The sequence below is a fragment of the Centrocercus urophasianus genome, unplaced genomic scaffold (assembly GCF_019232065.1).
Source record: "Centrocercus urophasianus isolate 14NV4802_14NV808 unplaced genomic scaffold, USGS_Curo_1.0 seq_2, whole genome shotgun sequence".
In the NCBI taxonomy this organism is placed as follows: Eukaryota; Metazoa; Chordata; class Aves; order Galliformes; family Phasianidae; genus Centrocercus; species Centrocercus urophasianus.
In genome coordinates this window covers 9781861-9803905 of record NW_024884755.1, presented here as the reverse complement: position 1 = coordinate 9803905, position 22045 = coordinate 9781861, and the positions used below count along the sequence as shown (strand labels likewise).

The 22045-nt window shown below is 36.9% G+C and overlaps 1 protein-coding gene across 5 annotated transcripts in view; it reads right to left on the bottom strand.

The window, feature by feature from the left end:
• Window positions 1-22045, bottom strand: part of CDH11 (cadherin 11) — a 154873-nt gene that overhangs the window by 45120 nt on the left and 87708 nt on the right. Inside the window, exon 1 of one of the 5 annotated variants that reach the window (XM_042821532.1) lies at window positions 477-574. The exons of the other annotated variants lie outside the window; for them this stretch is intronic. The gene's annotated coding sequence lies outside the window, so the exon portion shown is untranslated. Of the gene's footprint in view, window positions 1-476; window positions 575-22045 lie in introns of those variants that run through there. 5 annotated transcript variants of the gene reach the window in all.

Here is a 22045-nt window from a genome sequence, read left to right as displayed (position 1 = left end):
AATTCCCTGGATTTGGAAAAAGTCTTCATTTGTGCTCTAAAAGCCAAAAGACTATTTGTATTTGTTGTCTACTAGATTAAGTATAGGTTCCTAAACCACCACCAGTAAAATGCTGAAATATATTCCCTCATGGAGAAATGTATTTTCGATACAAAGCAGACAATATCAGTCAGTACCACTGCAAAAAAAAAAAGCATACAGAATTGCATAAAAGCTTTCCAGGTCACTCTGGAACAGCTTCCACCTAAAGCAAATGTAAGAGAGCACCAGAGTGGGATTTTGTCATTGCTGAAATATTCTAATGGCACATTTGCACTGTAGATTTTTTTTTTTCTTATTTGTTTCCTTTCCTTGTCACTTTTACATTCATACTAACTGTTGTTTTCCTTACACAATATATAAATGACCAGATCCTTCTGTTGTGATCAATAGCAAAGCTACAGCAAAGGCCATCTTTACTAGCATTTGGTACTCACTTTATCTTATCTTTATCTGCTGCCATTTTCAGCAGGCTGTTTTCTATTTCTTTCCTCTGGCTTTCTTCTGCTTTCTTTTATCAACCACTTCTAGTGACCTGAAAAGAAAATCTAAAATTGAGAGCCACTGAAGTATATGCTGAATGCCCCCATTAGCTAAGCTGTAGGGGACACTCAGCACAGAAAAAAAAAAAAAAAAAATATCAAGTAACCTTTCAAAAAATCTTTATATAAATGTTCAACAAATGTTCCTGCTGGTTCCAAGTCCACTGGAGACACCCAAGAAAGAATAATTCTGGGACATCAGAAATACCATAAAGGAGAATAGCTCAGAATTTGTCCAAGAGACTCGAGAAAGACAGAGGTCTTTGGTCTTAGGAACATTTTTTTCCCCAACTTTCTTTCTTCTATTAATAAATAAAGAGAAGTCGCTTAAAGTCACTACAGAGATCTGACATTTTTGAATATCTGTGCGCCTCATTCAACTCAGTGAATATCTCTGTCATCAGAGAATGATACATGATTCATTCCGGGAAGCTTATTGCAAACCCAGCAATGACTCTTCAAAAGTTTTTTTGTTTTTTGTTTTTTGGTTTTTTTTTTTTTTTTTTTTTTTTTTAAGTTTAATTTGGTCTTATTTCTGGACTGAATACACCTCTTTCCCAATCCTCCCCTATTCTCTTCCCATGCACTCACTCATCATAACTCGTCTAGATGCAGACAGGATGGAATGAGGGAAAAATGGATAGTAAACTTATTTTAGGTCAACCAAAAGGCATTCATTCTCTGTCTTTCCTATTCTCCCCTTCTTTCCTTTTGTGTTTTCTCAAAGGACATTACACAGTTGGCTTCTCAATCAGGACAAGCCAATGTCAAATACATTAATTTGTCCACAAAGCAGTCTTTAAATGTTGACAAAAGAAAGTTTAAATAATGAAGAAAGATGAGTTAAACTTACTGATTCTGAACACAAGCTCCTTTAAATGGTACATTTCAGCTTTCAGGACTGAACAATATTTAATAACTGATGTTTAGATACCATTCCCAACAGCGTATCATTTTCAAGAAATGGTAATTAAAGATAAAGGAAAGTATCAATGGGTAAATATAAGATTTGGAATATATCTAAGCACTAAACAACCACTAAGAAGGTTCCATGCAGCCTGGTGCAATTTTTACTCACATCTAATGCAGCTTTCCCAGAATTGCAGCAATGTTTATGGCAAAGATTATATGATCTTCCACCTCCTATTATTTCAGAAAATTGCACTTTAGAAATGATTATATTCTTCTATTTTTTTAATGGAATTATTTTGTCAGTTTTTGGCAATATGCTACAATATATGCAAGAGAGTTGAAACATAAATACAGATCTGTATTTCAGATTCATCAGGCAATGAAGTGCTTGTAACAGTGAAGTTCACAGACAAAATTAACAAGAATGTTCAACACTATTAATATTTAACATTTGTCTGCTATTCATTATGCCCCTGAAATACCGCAGAGACTTTAGTTTTCTGTAGTGTAATTATTACAAGCTATGAGCAAGTGCATTATGAGGTTTCTCCAAAACAATGCTTGTGAAATAGAAATATGCATAACCAAATAATAACAGTGTTTTTCATGTTCAGGAGAAACCTGAAGAATTCTACTGATGTCAGTGGGAGTTTTGCCTGACAGAGATAGTCCGATGTACCTTAAAGACATTTGCTTTAAATAACAATAAATGCTCCAGAGTACTGTTCAACCTCATTCTCAGCAAAATGAGATAAGTTATATTTATGAAACGAAGAGGGCTGATAAAAATAAAAAATAAATTCAAACAGTTAGCTAAAAGCCACATCTACTATTTTAAATAATGGCAATTGCTGGTCTTTGCTCCCTGCAAACTGATGACAGCACTGTGCCAGAGGAGGGTTAGATACTAGGAAAAAATTATTTACTGTGCAGGCACTGGAACAGGCTTCTTAGCAAGCTGGTTGATGCCCAAAGCCTATCAGTGCTCAAAGAGCACTGAGATTATGATCTCAATAACACGCTTTAACTTTTGGTTAGTCCTGAAGTGGTCAGTTGGACTCGATATTTGAAGGTCCTTTTCACCTGCACTGGTCTATTCTATTCTATTCACATTCTCAGAATTGCAGCTTCTAAGTTTCAATTGCTTTCTTTCAGGACTCAGCCAGGAATGCCCAATGTTAACATATGCAGACAAAACGGCAGACTGCATGTGGAAACAACCTAATGCCTAATAAGCTCAAAAATAACTTTAAAATAATGAAACAAGTCTGTTTGTCAACTGTGCAGAAATGCGGCTCCCCAGAAAATGAATGGAAACATTGCTTTGCCAAAAGATTATCTAAAGAAAATCTAAGTGGAATAATTTTTGGAATAATTTTCATACAGCAGTAACTTTTCAACTAAATTGGACAGGGATGGAAGAATATTCCAGGCCCTAACTTAAACCTCCTGGGTGGCCTTGGGCAGATTTTCTGGGAGTATCTACTCAGTATATTGCTGGCAGATGTGAGCTCTTTCTGCCCAAGTTTCAAGTTGAGTTGAAGCTGAACAAATGTGGTCAGCACAGCAGTGAATCCAACCCACCAAGTCCTACTGTGAGGTGAGGCATATGAGCTTCTGTTCCAACCTGCTAATTCAGATTTGGCACTATGATAAACACATTTGTGTAGCTCTGGTGGGCTGAGATTCCATCTGCCAACAATAGACTTTGTCAACATGCCCTCTGCTCCTCAGCTCCAGCACTAAACTGGAGACAATGCCTGAATCTGAAAATGATATTGTGAAGGTAAGTTAATTTACTCTCACAGTCCTCTAAAAGTAGAATCATATAGCTGCATAGTAATTACTTAAGGTAGTAAACCTTTTTTGCCACGGACACTGCAGAACTGAGCTAAACAAAGCTATATACATACTTTATGCTCAATTTAGTGAGCTCTTAAGTTGGAAAATATGAAGATACTCATGCCCAGTGCTTTCACACTATTGTAACTGTACTGCACAGAGTGAGGATGAGGAGTAACCACAGAAACTCCGTAATTGTTCAATTTTTCCTTTTACATTTATGTTTTACTCTTGTGCTCTTTTAATGTTTTTATTTTTCAGTGCACAGGAACCTCAGCGACCACATTTGAGAAAATAAACCTCAACAACCCCCCACATCAAGACAGAGATTTTATGAGTGGTTACATAAAATATCTCCCAAAATATTTTGTGAAAAAACATCTTGTGGTATTGAGAAATACGCAATGCCATGATTCAAAAGGTCACGCATCCATGACAATAGACCAAACAAAAATGACCAAAAGACTTTCAGAAAAAAATCCTGTGCTGTGTTGAACATATAAATTTAGATGACAGCATAGAAAGCCACATATCTGCACAGCACCAGAGCAAAACAGCCCTTCATATCATCCAGTAAGGGCCCCAGACACATGCTCAAACTGGAGCACAGATACCCACTGCTCTCCCCTTCTCTAGATACACAGTAATCTGTACATTTACCCAAGCTGTTGCAAGCATGGTCTTTAAAGCCTCTGGAAATGCATAAACCTGAGAAGCTTTACTTTATGCTATACAGATGTTATTAAGTGCCTTTGGAACGGGAAGCAAAAAAATATATTAATAAGAATATGAAACACAGACAGTTGGAAAGGAAATTGAATGGTTGAGCTGCACTTTTTCCCTACAGATTTCTTTGTGCTCTAAGTTTCCAATATTAAAGCTACCTCATTCCAAAACAGAAATATCTGAATTAATCAAAAACAATAATTGCAGGAAATTTTATTTTTAGGGAAGAAATTAATTCCAAAATTTCCAAGCAATTTAGGAGTATAATTTCTTTTGAAAGTCCTAATATATCATTATATCACATCGATTTTGGAAAAAGGCTTGTGAACCCAGGCACCAGAAGATCTTCCCCATAACATCAAACTCAATCTCTGAGTTAAAAGCAATAAAGCTACATGCGCAACAGAACTTTAGTGCAGCTGTCCAGTGCCTTGAAACAAATGTTACTTAATTTCCAAAATCAGAGCCAGCATTTGTTTGTGCTGTAAAGAGCATATTTTCCCAGAATCTACCCAGGTATGAAAGAGATTGCTATCTGAGATCTTGTACACTGCAAACAACTGCCCACAGGTACTTCAGGGACAAGCCAAACTCAGCAGCAATCACGAGGGCAGCCACATCTCCCCACACCTGCATAGGCCAGTCTACCATCTCCAGGGACAGACATGCCCACTCTCCCATTGCACCTCTGGAGCACAAAGGACCCCAAGCTCACTGCACCCAGCTCTGAGCAGAACAGAGCAGCTCATGAAATAGGAAGACAAGTTTAACTGTCTTGGAAAAAAAAAGAAAAAAAAGGGAGCCTTAAGAATGAAGCCAGCAAGCTTTGAAGAGCCAGCAGGCTCCCATGTTAGCCATATGCCTTCATATGTCTGTTCTGTGGGAGTGTTACAGCTCCTGCTGTTCTATTCTTCACTTTTTAAAGGAAATGTTACAAGGCCACAAGGACTCACAAACATTTGTTGACATTTCTTCTGGGTCAGCCTTAGGAGGCCGAGAAGAATTTAAACATATGGCAGTATTTAGTTGCATGAGAGAATGAGTTGTTTCAGAGAAAAGCAATCTTTAGTTGCAAAACAGTTTAAACCACCATAAAGTTGGGTTGCTTTTCTTTTTGGCCAAAATCCAACCTTCTCTCATTATATATTTTCACATTATATTTTTAAAGCAACAGCAGCTTTTCGGTTAAGTTGCTACAGCAAAACGTTTCACAATATTTTCCACTGCTCTCCACACAAGTAATATCTTAATAAAGGATTCCAGATCAAACAGATGTGATGTTTGGTTACACTTAGAAAGAGGATAAAAAAGATGGGACAAGCTAATCTCTGAAATGAAGGTTATTGCCCTAGCTTGTCAAGGGACACCAGAATATTATTTGAATTGGGCTCTTAACATGGTTCAGCAGCAGCACGTACGCATTTGCAAAGCAGAAAAATGGATTTGCAAGGCTTTATTTTGTTATTCAGATGGCATTGTTCTAAGTCAGTTGCTACGACAGCTCACCTGCTGGCATTCTTTATATACTGCTGTTAAAAAAAAATACCTTGCACACAGGGATGTGGGCTGAGGTTGTCTGTAGCCATGAGTAAAGGGCAGCACAATGTTAGGCCTGCCTAGCAGCAGAGTGGGAACACACCTGGCACAGTCCCACTGACGGAGCTTTGCCACAGCAACCCACCTCACAGTAAAGGTAAGAGCCCTGGGCAGACTGGTTTTCCCTCAATGCTTTTTTCCTTCAACACTGCAGCACACTAATGAAGGAGCTCCTGCCGTTCTTTTCATTTGCATGATATTAAATAGGCTGCAGTCATGCTTATTAGTTGTACAGCACAGTGTTTAAAATGAGTAATTTAAGCAGTCGAAATGAGAGGTCTTGCATGGAAAACAAGGATGCAAGAGCCATTCTCTGTTTTCCAAAGGATATAACAGGCAAATTTTTAAAACATAGACTAGACTAAGGAGCTAGGCTTATCCAGAAATGTTCTGTTAACTCCCAGGTAATCTACCATGTTTTCTGAAATGCTGTCTTCTTTGCAATCTTTAAGAAACTGAGCACATTACATCTCACCGAATTTTACTAAAACTGTTTTATAATTTTGGTAGATTAAGTGGTATTTCCTGAAAGACACCTACCTATATTAAACCTTCACCCCAAATTACCTATTCTTTTAAACTGTCACAAAATAAGCTCTGTGAGGCATTCTGATATTACAGGAAGGAAGAAAATGAATTTTAGAATACAGTTTTAAGCCTTGATTTCAAACAAGAAAGCAAAGATTGCAATGAGCAAGAACCAGTAACTTCAGAGGAAACAGTAAATCAAACAAAAAGTGTCTGTTAGTCACCACAGAACAAATCTGAAGACTTAGGGATAGGATAGGCAGGTCTTGCTGACTTGCGCTCAAAAGCAGAATTTGTCTATGAAGGAAGGACCTGGAGGAAAATAGCATCCTCACAGGAAATCAGCTGCAAAAAAATTTATTCAAATGCCCATTCAATGCAGTACAATACAATTTGTAGTTGAAAATAAACAGTCTAACACGATAGACACCAACCTGGAAGCTGAATTCAAAGCTTAAGAACATGTAAGCCAGAGGGATCAAAAGCTGCATCAGCAACACCAGGAAAATAAAACATTGAATAAAAGGGACTGTGTAACTAACTGAAATGTCAGAAAGAAAATGGCTTCAGGAAGCCGAAGCCATCAGCTTGTAGCAACAACTAAGAGGTTAAAAATAAGTTTTACGTATTCAAACAGTGGCAGGAAGACTTTACTGGAAACTTTTAACTGCTTTCAATGGCAGGGCTGTAAAGCAATTTAAATTACAAACTGCAATGAAATTTCTGCACAAGCACTTGGCATTAAAATCCTCTTCCTGCCAACATTATGACAGAAGACACACAAGTCCATTTTTAACTTTGTGTAAGACAAACAATGAATCCATATTTGAAGTACCACAGCCTGAGATAAAAAGGCATGTAGGATTCTTGAGTCTACATAGCAATGTCAGTTTTAAATAGAAAAAAAAAAAAAAAAAAAAAGGAAAAAAGATTCAGTCCTGCTTCTGTACAGAATATAAACAAAAATAACACTATTCAGTATGAAACACACACACTCTGAGGAACCTTTCAGGAGAGTCAAATTCTTGTAGGATCCCAGTGGCATACTAAGGGTTTTCTCACACGTTTAGGGTCAGAGCAGCACGTAGTGCAGTGCCTAGGTGGGCAGGCTGCTGCAGGAAGCCAGGGAAGCTGTTCTGCACCTGCACAGCTCTGTGCCTTGTTGCACTTCAGAACCAGCACTATTTATCACCGGTTTCACTACTGCAAGCCTTTCTTGTTTCTCTTTGATACATTTCTAGCAATCAGTTGTGCTAAGGAAAACCTAATTCCAACAATCTGAAATCAGAAAAGAGTTTGCGTCTGTATTTAGCTACTTACCACAATTTACTCATTTCTCTTTTATGTGATAAAAAAATCGAAGGTACTCTGATATGCCCAAGAGCAATCATAAAAGCTATGCAAATATTGCTAGCATATTTATATATATTCATTTCATATTAAGCCTTTTTTTATCAGATTCACACACTTTCAGACTCTGTTCCTGCAAATATTTCCTTGAATTTAGGTTATCAAGTATGTTTGCTGAAACAGCATATTTTAAGCAACTATTCACAACAGACTCATTCAAAGAACTGCACTTACCCATTTACAGAACTGGTTTATCACCCTGCTTGTACATCCCATCCATGCAGCTCAAAATGCACCAAATAGGGTCATAGGAATGATCAGAATGAAGAACAATCCTGCTAACAATGCATGTTACTGATTTTGTATAAGCAGTGTATTAAGATGAGGAAAGCTGGTGAACCCACAAAGGATCCCCCACCCTCATGATGCCTCACATTCAGAGTTATAATTCTAGAATAAGCAGCTGAAAATTAAGTTGACTTGATTTAATATTATTCTTATTAGGTCTGATGCACCTCCAAGCCGATGTCAAAAGATGCCAGTAAAATAAACGTGCTTGGCAGCTTCTTGTTTGTGCCTTGCTATATTATCCATTCTTTTAATGAAATCAATATTTACTAGTGATTGTTTATTTTAATTTTAAAGTACTGCAACTGTTTATGAAGATCACCAAAAATAAGGTCTTCTGCATACACATGACAAACTTGAAAATGAATTTAAACTTATGACACATCAAAACATTTTCAATTCTTACACTTATTCTTTGGTCAATACTCCTCTGCCTGCTCGTGCTTCAGCTACTTGTAGCTAACTCTCATCTAGGAAAGCTACCTCTTCAGTAGTTACTGTTTCTGTGACTTCCTGTTACTTCATTTTCTGAACATACCTTTCAGATGAACATGCTCCCATACTCCATTCCTCTCATCAAGTCTGTGAACAATCCCAAACAACCTCAAAATTTTGTACATCTCTTCGTATTTTTCAATGATATGAAGTGTTATAAAATATAAAAAGGCCTAGCTAATATTTGCAAAGCATTCGATTGTTGTAAAGCTTCTCTAGATATCAATGTTCATTCCAACTATTCAAAACAAAAAACTCAAACAGAAGTTTGGATTTGGATACCCTTTCCCTGAGGAAAGACAGGGCAGATATAACGAGGACATGGTTTAATGGGCAAGATTGGTGGAGGGTGGGCAGTCATACTAGATGATCTTAGAGGTCTTTTCTAACCTTAATGATTCCATGATAAATGTTAAAACCACAGAATTTCTTATTATCTGTGTTCAGATGAATGCCCAACACTTCTGGATGTTATCAAACCTAAAAGAAACTGCAACCCAATTTTCAGTGACAATTAGCAATTTGATGGCTGTCTCAATCAAAAATTTCTCAGGTGAGGTTTTGTAATTCTCACGATTTGGACTGAAATACAGACTTGATCAGAGTAATTTTCCAGTGATCTTAAGTCTAATAAAATATATCAGTTCAAGTAACTATTATCAGCTGACAGTACAAATGGCTTTGTTTCACTGAAACAAAAAACATGATGGAGTCTACTTCAAAGACATCTGCTTTCTTCCCAGTGCTCAGTCTCATGAAATTAAGAGAAAGCAGACAAGCCAAGTACAAGTTCAACTCACTATTTCTCAAAGATAAAGCCTTCTGGATATAGAACTAGTATTGCTCTGTAAGGTTGGAAAGATATCACCAGATCAGTTTGATGCCTATATTCTTATTAGGAACACTTTGTCCTCCTTTATGACCACTTAGTAGAATCCCAAATAAATTGCATACAGTTCAAGAGTAAATTCTTCTTGGTCTTGTGAGGGAAAACACATCCAATTCAGTAAGTAGGTATTTCTAGGTATTTCTACTCTCCTACATAAAGTGCTAGCATCCGTCCAGTAATTCCGTCAGTTCAGACTGTCCTCAGGTAATTTTTGGCTGATGATAAAACACCTTCTAAACTTTGTGATTAACAAGAGCTAAGGATTAACCAGACTCAGATGAAAGGGGAAAAGGATGAGGCTGACTATGTCTCTGAGAGAAGTACAACATTTTCTAGGCAGTCCACATGCCATTACTATTATATCTTCAGTTCTGTTGCTGTCTCAGTGTCACCCTCTTTTAATCCCAAGATGAGCTACTTTCATTTACTTAAAATTTGCTTATTCTTTAAATTTGTCTTTCTTAAACCCTTATATATCTTTCTAGTATCTGAATTGCTCACTCTTTTCCTGCTTATTTCACCCCTTATCCTTAAATCCCCCAAAACATGTTTTTCTTTGTTTATAGGATTTTTTGTGCATAAAATTGTGGCCAAATAAATAAATGTGTGTGTATACCATTCTATTCTATTAAAAACAGGACAGTAACAAAAAATATGGAACACGTATAATAATTCAGGCAGAACTCTCTCGCACATATGCAAAAAAGAAACCCAATCCACACTCAAATTACATTAAATCCAATATTTGAGGAATGACTAGCAAGAGAAAATGCACATGACATCATGCTAAAGGATAATACCAATGGAAGGAATTTGTTTTGTTTGTTGAGCTCATTCCTCAACTTACAGACAAAGGAAAAATTCAGTGTCAGCTGATTCTCACCCTCTGTATTTCATTCTGATTTGTACAGTGAGAATTCCCTGTAATATAAACTCACAGATGTAATGCATATAAACAAATAATGGCAAGGAGAAAATAAACTTACAATGGTTTCCGTGGAAAGGAATGCTCCTGATATTTGTATCTTGTGTCATTTTCATCTTTTCTCAACTTCAGCATCTGCCTCAGCATCTCACTGCTGCTTAGCAGATCTAGCACATCTTAAGACATCTGTTATGTGGGATGGTTCTGATCTAACGAAACACCAGACAACTGATCTGGAAAGAACAAAACTTGGCACTGAGAGTTTCTTAGTTATTAGGAATAATGCTTTTTGCAGAGCAGACAAATGCTAGAATGCTGTGTGTACTGTGGTAATATTTGCTTTCTAAGTGGGCAAGAAGAAACAAATCTGTGCCAATTTAATACTTTTGTACTTGTGTAACTACTATTGACATATCCAAACATCTGTAGTAAATGGGTTTGAGAGTTTTTTTTCCTTCTTTATCTGTCCTATCTCTCCCTAATAATCAGACCTTCAGATACAGAGTATAAGAGAGAAAAAACAAAACAAAGCACTCCAGGTCTGGAGTATGAGTCTTTTGCACTCAAAAACTTTTTTCAAAAACAGTAGAAGACTGTAAAACAGTCTTTAAACTCAAGCAGTGAAAATTGTATCTAACTGCATATAAATAGCATGCTTCTTCCATCAGCAATCTACCACTGACATTTCCTAGTTAAGTGCTCAATTTTGCTAATTTAATGTTGATGTGTGTACATCAACAGTATTTCCTTTTACATGTTCTGAACTTCAGGAACCGTTGGCCATGTTCAGTCATATTCAGGCTTCTACATTCACAGGTTTGGCATCCCCTACTCAAGGCTTTTATGTAACATGTAAGAAAACTCTTCAGAAATTTTCAATTACTTAGACTACAAATTATTCCTAGTTTGACAGTAGGACTTTTTACTAAGATTCCTCCAGATTAGAAACTGTGACAGTAACTCATATACCCTTCTTCTTCTTCTTTTTTTTTTTTTTTTTTTTTTTTAGTTGCTGATACAAACCTCTCTTTAAAAATACGACATTCAAAATACTTCTTGAAATAGCAGATGTCCAAATTAATTATGTTGCAATTTCTCTGGCAACCTGAAAACGTGTACCCAGTCTGGGCCAGCCAGAAATGGACAGTTTCAGCCCCTCGTCACTTACACTGGTGTAAGAGAAAACCTGACAATAACTATTTCAGCTGGCAAAGAGGAGTAATTTCTGCTATATGAGTTTTATTCATGAGCTGATAAAAGCACTGCTTTGCCAACACAGGCTGTGCTTGAGCTAAGGACTGTTATTGATACAGATGTCCCCGTATAAGTATATTAGCAAGTGTTACTTTCTGCTGCAGAACAAGTCCTAAACCATACCTTCTTCAGTAGGATTTTTTAGTTTCTGCTTCTTTAAATTTCCGAACTGCAAAATGTTTTAATCTCAGAGCACAAGACTGTATTAGATAGTTAAAGGAGAGAATCTAATGCCTCTTAAGGCAATTTCTGTTTTCTGCTGTTGCCCCAAACCTAAGACTAGTTACAAATACTAATAAGAAATAATTTCAGAACTGTGACCTGTAAAGGCCATTTTTACACTCTGCAGCTCCATCAGTCAAACCTGGAAGACTTTTCCCGTACTCAGCATGCTAAGCTGAGACTGTTCCTACCAACCTTAAATGAAACAGATGACTCTCCACTGACACCACCCACAGTTCCACGTTCTTCTGAATAACGCCATGCAAGCACTGATAACGCATTTTGCAGCAGAGACCAGATAAAGCCTGCATTGTAAAACTGAACAAAATAGGTGATTCTCTTTCTACAACACATTTGATGCCTCGAACCAGTATTTTCACTGGTTATAACTAAAACTATAACACTTACATTTAAAATACATATATATGCATGCATTTATACATATGTCTGTATATAGCTGTAAACCCCCTTCCAAAACCAGGACTTTGGCAATATTGCATTTCTCAAAAATATCAAGAGGAAAATGTGTACCTGCAAACACATCCATATATTCTGTACTAAACAGAAATAAAAGGCAAAAAAACCCAAATGTGGAAACTAATTTCAATGGAATTCTACTGACATGAAATGGGAGCTGCAATTCCTCTTAAGTTTGATCTTCCATCTTATCAAAGGGAACATTTGCCTTTGAAAACTCTTACATGAGTCATTTATTAAGAATACTAAAGGATGGAATTAATTTTCCTCTGAATTAAAAATTCTAAGTTTCTCCTACCAGAAAAGAAGTATTTAAAATCACAGTAAGTGTGTTATGATTTCGCCTATTTTAGAATCTGAGAAGCAATTACTTCCAAGTAGTAAATGCCCTTTCTTTTCTGCACAAAGAAATGCCACTACTAGGTCACTGAGTGAAATAGAAGCTTTGTAGAAGCCAGAGATAATAATAACAGTTCAAGGATAAGAAAAAAAAAAAAAAAAAAAAAACTATTGAAATTCTGTACAGTAATATTTAGAGAAAATATTTTGAAGAAATTATTAGATTGTATTGATTTTTTATTTTGAAAGCAGTTCAGTTCTATTACAGCCACAATTATCTGAATTTTGTTTCATTCAGTGCGACCCTCATCATGTTCTTGAGGAAAAGTTCACTGCAGAAATATTTATATCTCCTCCACTTTAAATGCAGGGAAAATAATCAGAAAAGAATCAGTAGGTTCTGTTGTCATTTTGTGGTGTTGTTTTTTTTTTTTTTAAAATTGGAAAACAGCAAGTGATAGACTTAAAGAATTTTCACATATCAATGGTAAGGGGAAGGTTAAGGGTTTCAATACAGGACAATTAATAAAAAGTGTATGGCTTTCTCAGGCTCTGTGAGACTGTAGGTAAATATGTAGTGTCTAATTTGAAAGAGCATGAGAGTCATTTTACTCATTTTACTTATATAGAGCTCCTCTTCAATGAGTTCAAGGATGTCAAACAAATCTGAAAAAGATAATTGTGACAATTTAAATTCCACTATTTCCTTAATATCAGAATCTTTAAAGGTGAACTTTGGTATTCCCCAAATGGAAGATCTCCACTCCAGCAGCTTTTCTTCCTAACTGACTGTAGGAGAAACGGCTCACACCAGGATGCTGTTGGGGATACGTTATTTAATGCTTGCGTTCGGAAGATCCAGACTGATTTAGGGTTCAGTCCAGGTTTAGGTAATTAAAGTCTGTACAGCTGAATGAGTTGGAAGGGCTTTAGTAGCTTTATCTTGATCATTCAACAGAAGAAACTCTTCTGACAACCACTTAGGCTCAGTGCCATGTAAATAGTCTGGCATAAGTAATTCAATCTTCTCACTCAGCTTCCTTGCAGTAATCTGTGGCCTCTTCAAAAGACTCCTAATACTGTTTGCTTCTGAGGATAAGATGCATATTATCTAACTGGTTTAGTGCTCTGCACATCATATAATAGTCCCCAAAACTTGAAGAATATATAATTGGAGTCAGAGTTAAAATAATAGAAATGAAAAGGGCTGTTTCCTACAGTTGATGTGCTTTAAGTTTGAACTGAGTTTTGGTAATGCACTTTATGCAGCACTTTGAACACTTAGACCTGACTCATTAAAATTCAACAGTAACAATCCCATTGAGTTCAGGGAGTTCAATAATGTGGAAAGGGAATCCATGGTATGAGTATATTTAAAAATGGGCAATAGAGACAAAAGCTAAAAAGAAAGGTCCAGGCGCTGGAAAGATGAAAGGCAAAGCAATATGGAGGTGAAAAGTCAAAGAATAAGAATCCATTTTCTGTCTTCTTTAATGTAAGAGGAATAAAAAGAAATTTTATTTGATAGAGTGCATATGGCACAAAGAAGATCCATGTGCTCTACCTTTTATTTCGGTTCTCATGACGGAGCCCATAAACATAGCTCACTACAGAATAAAACTTAACATGAAACAGAAATTTTAAGCACATCACCTTCACGATCTTTCCTGTTACCTATATTTAAACATATTAATATATCCTGAAAATTATTGACCCCTTCCTTATAAATACGTATTTGGATTCCTTTGATCCTCAGCTTCAAGCAAGAACACATGAAGTTGCACATAATTCCCTATCACAATGCTTTACCCTGCCAGATTTCACTGGTAGCACTTCAGAAAGGACAAATCAAGACACTGAAGACAATAATACATCAGTTTCAGTCAGTAATGTTTGTCAGTCACATCTGGAGTCAAGGTTCCCTTTCCCCAAGAACACTTGGAAATCATAGCTTCCCCAGTAAATCTTTGGATATTTCTCAAAGGAGCAATGATGCATGTCCTGTATTCAGTGACATAAAGCAAAGCTGAGAGATAATTATCCTCTGAGTACAGAGTCAGCGCAGTGTAAAAAAGGTGCCAAAAATCCCAGCACTGTCATTAACTGCTGCTGGCTGCTTGTCATCTGAGAGCAGAGGACAGCCCATCATCCTGTGCTGGTAGAAGGGGAGATGAGAACATACCTGTACACAGTAGGATATTTATAAAATCTAATCATGCTGGAAAAAAATACAGAAATTGCCTCACAAAGAGTTGTAGCACTTATTTCAGTTACATGACATTTCATTTTTCCTCTGGAGCCAATAATGTCATATTGCTGATCTTTTCCTGATTTAAAACTAACTTCCCAAAAACCTATTAAATACTGAACTTTGTATTACACCTGAATTGAAACAGGATTGAGAAGGTGAAGAATCACTAAATTAGCAGAATATTTTGTCTATTTGCAGATGAGCTACTTCCTTTGAAAGCTGCTGACATCAGTATCAGCTATTTTTAAGAGCAACTTTTAAAAAAGAAATAAATTCCTCAATGCAAAGTGGGCTTGACTGCTAACTAACAAAGAGGAGGAGCGCACAACCAGGCCTTGGTCACCGTTCCTGGCCACTCGAGGCCTCCAAGGCAGAGCTACTTCAAAAAGGTGATACACTCAAAGCACAATCACACCTAACACACCAGGTAAGTTTCAGTGCACAGACAGCAAACAAGATGTGCAATAAGAGATCAAAGTTTTCAAGCTGGATGTGGCACAACACGAGAGCCTGAGAAATCAGCTTGTGTCACTACTGTGCATACTGGAAGAACACGTTTATTACATAAAACCCTCAGATGATACTATAAAATCCAATCCCATGTTACAGAAACAGTACAAACTGAAAACCAAGCCCAGTGAGCCTCAACTGATTCTGCCTCCATCCTGCCCAAATCTCAGCATATCAAAGAAAAATGACCCACTCCTTTGCTTCCCTGTCCACTTGATAATCTGCCCCTCAGGAGTTTGGAAAGGAAATGCCTTCCTCTGGCTGCTGGTCTTTCAATTGCAGCAGTATTAGGCTGCTCTCTAACTGGAGTACCTGTAACCTTTTCAAACAAATCTGAGTTACTGAGCTAATAGAAAAACTGCATTTCTGCGTGCAGAAAAAAAAGTATCATGTTTATATGTAGCATCACAGTATTCATCTTAAATTATCCCAACTGATAAATGTATACTTTATTTTATTTTACTGGCTATCTAAGTTTCCTACCAAATTCAAGAGATAACTTGCTAAATGCATAAAATACTTTATCTGATTTCTCCTTTATCTCTTATTTCAAGTTGTAAAACAAATTTCTCTTAGTGATAAAAACGTCACAAACAGATTTCATCTGGAGACTGATCTACACAACAACCAAAACCACAGACAAGTTAAACTCTACATCAAATTGAATGAAAACGATATAAATGACAGCACCCTCAGCAGTCGATGTATGGCTGAATTGCTTTAGATATTCCACTTGGACTACTGCATTTTATTCTCATGGATTGAATACCTCTCACCTACACCTCAGCACAGGTCCTGTTCTCCTAGAAAGCACATGGCAGTAGGAATAAGCCAACTCTGAGATGCAATTACACAAAGTGATATTTTCCCAGCTGAACTCAGTAGTTTAATTCACCTGTATTAGCTGTGAATGCAGAGCTTCATTGACTCAATTAGCCTCCAGGTGCAATTCCCCAAAGGGTACATCCTCATCTGGTATGAACTATCATTCCACCCAGCTCATTATATATTTTCACCTTTTCCCTTCTTCAGCTTTCGAGAACATCCATTCTCGCTTAGGCAGAAAGGCAGGCACCCCGCAGATGGCTGGGAAGAGCTCAGTTGCTGGACAGGAACAAAGAAGAGCTTTGGTGACATTTCCAACTGGCATTTTTTCAGCTGATGCTTAATCAACAGCAAGATCTGCTGATGCCTGGAAACATCAGTGGCCAAAATCAGGTGCAGTTCAAACGAGATTCTGATTTGACAGAAATATTCTGCAAAGCTCAGCTCCCATGCACTGAGCACAGTAAGGAAATCATCTGAGAAGTGCAGCACATTCCCTTGCCCCCTACTCTATGTAAGCAAATGAGTCCACTCTATGAATATGAATATTGAGCATGTGTACTGCCTATTTCTGAGAATGTGGCTGGGCAAACAGACAACTGTTCTTACATTGTGGCCCTTGCAACATGCCTCTAGCTATAAAACATCCCTTGTGATTGCTTCTTACAGAATTTTAAAGAGAACATTCAACAGGTATGGAGACATGGTAGGAACACATAAGATAGAAAAAAGGTGTAAAGAGGAGAAAAGGAACTTGAGAGGAGAATCAGACAATAACTTTCAAGGACTGTGCACCACATGCTGTAACTTCTATGAAAAACTGGAAAAGAAGAAAGAATAAGCCAATGTTGCAGTGTAGCAGCTTCATGGACCCTTTTATTCATTCAGTTGCACATATCCCCCTTCCCTGGATTTTATTCTCTCCCAAAGAATAATTACATTTGTGTCTCCTCCTATGCTTACATAATATGAAAACATAAGTCACCACGCATGCACTTCAATCACATACACTTAGCTTGGCTTGGCATAGACTAAAATACATTTCAAATACACAAGTGTAATACTCTAAATCTCTGAATGTTACATTAGAGTTTTAATTGTGTTTAAATAAAATCCTTTGTACGAATGTTTTGGTAAAGGAATAACTATCCATAAAGCCTGTTATGGGCATGAGTGTTGATAATCAAGTATTTTTTGCACTTCTGTTAAGAGGTCCTACTGAGATTTTTTTTGATCAAAGGAGATACGTCTTTTACAACTTGAATTTCTGTATATGCTAGAATATGGGATGCATTTGTTTATACTGTTGCATTATAAGATAGCATGGTATAATTATAAAAATAAAGGAAAATTCTTCTATTTCAGTTCTGACCACCCTTACTTGGGCAGTAAAAGGGAGAAGGGAGCATCCTAACACATGCCATTTAAAAAGTCTCTCCTAGTTCAAGACTTGAATAACAAATCTTATGTTATGTGTGAATCTGTGATACTTCTTAGAGGATCTGTGTATCTAAAGCAATGATGTGCTACATTCTTCACTTCAGTAATATATTATGCTGCTACAAGCACCACCAAAATCCTTTATTTTTTTCCTCTATTTCCTAAAACATATCAAAAATATCCTCTTGATCAGTTTTATTTCAATAAAACAAAGGTTGTCCTTAGCAGGCAACACTCAACAATGGAGGTCTACATGTACTGCAACTTACTTTCTAAACTGCTTTTTTAGTCCCTAACATAGTTTTGAAATTTTTCAAACAACAGACCCTAAATAGAAACAGCCAATAATGAATAAAAAGGTTTCTTCCCATTCTGTGTGAGAATGTTTACCTTTAGTACACAGCATCAACAGTAGTGGGTTTACACGTTTTCTCTTGCCATCAGGGAACGCAGTCCAGCGTCAATGTCTCACTTTAGCAATTCAGTATGACATTTTATTTACTTATTTATTTTTATAAGAATACTTCCCTCTAATAAATGTTCCCTGGAACTCAAAGGCTTGTGTAATTGAATTAACAGGTTTACAGAAAATAAGTTATAACCAGAATTACAAAGGTGGGGGTGGGAAAAGAAGGAATGTTTCAGCAAGATGCAGCCTATTATGTAAATTTGTCACCACATGCCATACATAATGAATAAACCTTGTGCTCTTAACACTTTGATTATAGACTATACAGACAATGCAAATTAAAATTCCTGCTGCTCTATAAATGCAATGAGAGGAAATTATGTAAATTTTAACACATTAGATTGATTTGGTTGAAATGAAACCTGTTCCACTTGATGTTTTAGGGGAAGAGCCACAATTACAATGATTGAGAAAGTGCAGTGTTAATGAAGTGTGTTATTGCTAATCAATTCCTCCTCCTCTGGTAATGGCACAGGCATGTGCACAGTCACTACATCATTCACAGGCAAGCATAACCTCTCACACCACCACATACATAGTTCACATGGCAGAAATTAAGGCTTCCATAAACTCATGCATATAGTCTTGATTAGTAGAAAAGATTTCACAGTAAAACCGTGAAGTTCAAGAAAGGTGTACAAGCACACATGCATATGTATGCACACATACGTATATACAGGTAAAACTTTGGCAATACTGCCTTGCTGACTGCTTCTGTACTGCCTTGTAAGCTCCTGTAGATTTGCTGTAATACCAACCAAGTAACTTCACTTTGAGCTAAGTAATCACCTTTCTATTGGCTGATCTCTTGGAAAATATGGAATGAGACTATCACATGGTAATGATCTGAACATATTCAGTTAACTGAAATGAAGAGCAAGGTTTTTCAAGCTTATAAGGAAGTTTTCCACTCAAACTAAAGAAATTCAAAAATCAGAATTATTCTACCTTCACACTAACCTAAGAAGCATGCCACTCCAAGCACCGTGACACTCATTTAAGCAAAATGCTTTATGGAGCTCCTAATCAGCATGGCAATGACACGCAGAATACTGCATAACTTATTTTCTCTTAATTATTTACTAAGCTACATGAGATAATGAATTAGAATATTTATAATAATTTTGCATTTTGCCTTCCCTTAGTTCTATAAAAATTTCCATGGCAATTTGTTATGCATACATTTCAATTTGCAAAAGGATCCGCAGTATCAGGAATCTGTGGCATTTATTATTTCACAGGTAAATGTGAGAAGAGGTGGGATGTGCCAACCCATTCTATTTTCTTTATATAAGTCTCACATCATTCTTAGAAACATTTGTCACCACATGTAGTGACTGCATTTGTTTCCTGTCTCTACTGTCTTGTCTCCCACTACTGTATTTCTGTTCCCTGCTAAGATATAAGGAACTATTCCTCACAAGGACATCTCACTGCCTTCGATAGCAATTTGACATACAGCACGGTTGCAGGTCATGAATATACACGTACAAAATTAGGAAAACACAGGCAATGAGAGAGCTGTTACAAAGAAGTGACACAGCAGATAAACATAGAACTACCACACTGAGACCGGCACTTACCATACGAAATTTTAGTATGTTACATTTTGTCCATGAACATGGAAGAAAGAGAAGTCTGGCCTCAGCTGTGAAAGGAAATCCAGCCAAGGAAAATAAGAAAGTGCAAAAGTACAGATAAACGGGAAGGATACAACAGAATTGTTCCTAGAAATAAAGTGACATTTGCTTTTGCAAGATGAGAATCTCCTCTTCTAGCAGCGGGCACATCTCTGCTACGGTTAGCGTTTTAAAAATGCCAAGCACTTTTTGCCTCATTAATCCTGAACTAACATGACTGTTATAGACGAGCAGAAGCACAGGGAGCACTTGGGATTGAGCCCTGTTCCTTCAGTCCAGGAATGTCTACCACCATCCTAAATTCCTTCTGACTTTGGGCTGGGATGCTGGAGAACAAAGCTAGGAACTCTCCCCTCAGTGTTAAGAGTGCAGTTTGCATCACACCGCGCCAATCAGAATCTCAAAGCACGATGTGGTCAAGGAGCCACTTAGAGCTCAGTAAACAGAGGTTTGCAAAGCAAAACATGAGAAGTCTCCTAAAATTGAGAGACAGAGAAAGAATGTCAACTAAGCGAGCCTACAGAAGTAGGAGCTAAGCATTTGCATTTGTAAGATTCAGTGCAGATACTTAGTCATATAAAATAAACACAAAGAATCACAGTGGTAAATATCTCAGCCCACAGAAATCGGCTCACTTTCCAGCTCACAAAGATCCTAGAAAACAGAATCTCTCCACACAAGCTTTGACTTGAATTCTTTGATTTCACACTGCTTTGTTTATAGGAAAAAACACTCTTTGATGTTGGAATATTAGAAGGAGTGAAACAATAAATTTCCCATATTCTAATATCCAGACATACTAAGCTTGTTCAAGGACCCCTTGATTCATGAAGGCAAATAATTAAATTACCTGAGCTTTGATCAAGGAGTTGCTGCAGTCCTTTTTTGATGTAGAGCGGGGCTGTTTGAAGCTCCACACAGATAACTAGCCCATATGGAGTTTAACCCTTTTGCCACTAATAGCGGTTTTATGCAATTTTTTGGTATTTCACAGTGACCACTACAATATTATTCGGGACTGCTGCACCAGTAGGAAATATAGTGAATAAAAGGAGTCTAACAGGATCCTTATACTAGAGATCTCATGGAACATTTATTGAATGGCTTGAATTGCCCCTCTGAACCAAGCAGAAATCATTTTTCAGCCAAGTTATCTTGCTTTACTGTTAGGCTTTGGAAGGTGCTCTTCAGGTGACATGCCACTGACACATTAAAAAAACTGAGAAGCAAGGGGTTTTGCCTTTGTAATGCTGGAGTTTTGATCCACGCTTTCCAAATATTTCCCCCGAAGGAAACAAGTGGGCACACATTCATCTAGTAAAGTAAAAGAACTCTCTTAAAAGAAGAAAATAAAATAAACAGATTTAAGTATTTCACTCTTTCCCCTTCTCAAATGCAAGCACCTGAATGAAGTCACCTTTGCTATAAACAAGCAGAAGTTCTAGCCACGCTGCCTGCAAAACTGAACAGAAACTAGAAGCAAGTCCAGGTGCTGTCCTCTAAGCTGATTTGTAATCTTGAATGTGACTACTGAGCTAGAAAGAATTTCTCTCCTTAAATGAGGAATTATGCTCCTTTTCATTCATTCCAGAATCCTTTAGGGACACAGGGAGGATACTAAAAGGGTATAATTAGAAAGCATAATTAATATATGGGGATCTCTACTCAGTTCCTCATACAGCTTCAGCAACACTGCCATGGATTTTATGGAAATGACATCACCAGACTACTAGGAAAAAATATTTTTTGCAATAAGACTTTTTTCACATATCATTCATGGCTGAAAGGTGCCTGTCCTTCAAGGCACAGCAGGGAAGAGCATTCATGACATTCAGACTGACAGCTCAATTCATAAGGAAAAAGGCTTAAGAAGGCATAATGAATATGCCTGGCTTACTAAAGGTAGCAGACAACCTATTTTGGGGCATGAGGAAGTAAACAGAAATTTGTGTCTTTACATTTAAAACACTTGATATGGTATTAAAAATTTGGTATGTTTCTAATTTTTAGGAAAATAAAGCTTGTGGCCTTTTATAAAGCCCGAAGGGGAAATACGTATAATCAATTGGTATGAACAAGAAAGGAAGTTATTATGTGTACAAATTCACTGATTTATTTATTTTTTTTTTTCCCATTAACTCATTGAAGCTGCATATAAAACTAGAAAATAGAAACCCTTCATATCTGACTAAAAATACTCCTCATAATACAATGGAAAATCTGAAATTCAAGAAACAACTAGCATTCATAAACTCAAAGTAATAAAGTGCCTAAGGCACTTACGGGTTAAATATAGTCTACTTTCAAGAACATGGAAACAGTTAAAACACAACTTTTTCTGCTGTTTACTTTGAATGATTTCATTTCTATTAAAAATGGATTTAACTTCCAGATGGGGTATACCTTTGGGCAACAATATTCATCTT